Genomic DNA, 1,453 nt, shown 5'->3' with positions numbered 1-1,453 from the left:
CACACACCCGTGCCCAGGGGACGGCTGTGCTGGGAACGGGGCGGGCAGGGATGTCCTGCAGCGCTCCCCGTCCCCAGCCCTCCTCCCCCAGGCTGGGTACCGACCCCATTCCCTTCCACGTCCCTGTCCCCATCCCCATTCCTGTCCCCGTAACACATTCCTGTCCCCAGCCCCAGCCCCAACACCAACCCCAACCCCAACCCCATCCCCATCCCCATCTCTGTCCCTGTCCCTGTCCCTGTCCCTGTCCCTGTCCCCATCCACATTTCTGTCCCTATATCTGTCCCCTCACTGTCCCTGTCCTCTCCCTGTCCCTGTCCCCATTCCCATTCCTGTCCCCATAACACATTCCTGTCCCTGTCCCTGTCCCCATCACCATCCCCATACCCGTCCCCATCCCTGTCCCCATCCCCATCTCTTTTCCTTTCCCTGTCCCCGTCCCCATCCCCATCTCTGTCTCCATCCCCGTCCCCGTCCCTGTCCCCGTCCCCATCCCCATTCCTGTCCCCATAACACATTCCTGTCCCTATCCCTCCCTCCGTCCCCATCCCCATCCCCATCTCCATCTCTTTTCCTTTCCCTCTCCCTGTCCCCATCCCTATCCCTGTCCCTATCCTTGTCCCCGTCCCCGTCCCTGTCCCCAGCCCCATCTCCAGCTGCCGCTGCCCCCACCCCAATCCCTCCTCCCGCAGCGAGACCCCCGGGGGCTGCGTCCACGTGCGCGGGGGGCACCGAGGGATGCGGAGGCCGCGCTCAGCCGGGGTTTCCTTGGAAACTGCGCCCGAGCCACACATCCCTGTGTCCCTGTCACCTCCCTGCCACCTCCCTGCCACCACGCCGGGCACCGTGACACCAGAGGCGTCCCCCGTGTGCCACCGGGGACGGGGGGAGGCCGGTGGGAAGCGTGTCCCCCCCCCACAGCCCCGTTCCATGGCCAATGTCACGCAGAGGGCGAGGGGTGGCTGCGTCCCCCTCCCCATGGGGACATCGCGGAGCCAGCACCGGGGGGAGCTGGAGGAGGAGAGGAAGGGCTGGGGGAGGCGGCGGCGGCTCCGGATGCGCTCCTGAAGGCCGTGGGGATGCTGCTGGCCATAAATCACCCCCCCCATGGCCTCCCCCCACGCTGGCAGGAGGGGATGAGGGGCACGGGGCCGTCCCCACGGCGCTGCGCCTCGGAGAAGCGAGCGAGGAATTTGTAGGGGGGGGATTTTGGGGATATTGGGGGGACATTTGGGGAGGTGAGGGGCACATGCGGGGGTGCAGGGAGCGGGGGCAGGAGGCAGGGTTCAGGCAGAGGACAGGGAGCCCGGGAGGGAGGCTCGGCACGGAGGAGAGGAGCCAAGGAGGCTCCAAACGGCAGCCGCAGGGCTTCAATTTAGCCCGAGGATCCTGCCCTAAATAGAGCGGGCAGGGCACGGCACGGCGGGCAGCGTGGCACCCGGAGGGGGGGGAC

Source organism: Anas platyrhynchos, chromosome 21 (genome assembly GCF_047663525.1).
Source record: "Anas platyrhynchos isolate ZD024472 breed Pekin duck chromosome 21, IASCAAS_PekinDuck_T2T, whole genome shotgun sequence".
Classification (NCBI taxonomy): Eukaryota; Metazoa; Chordata; class Aves; order Anseriformes; family Anatidae; genus Anas; species Anas platyrhynchos.
Note: the sequence above shows the minus strand (reverse complement) of the source record.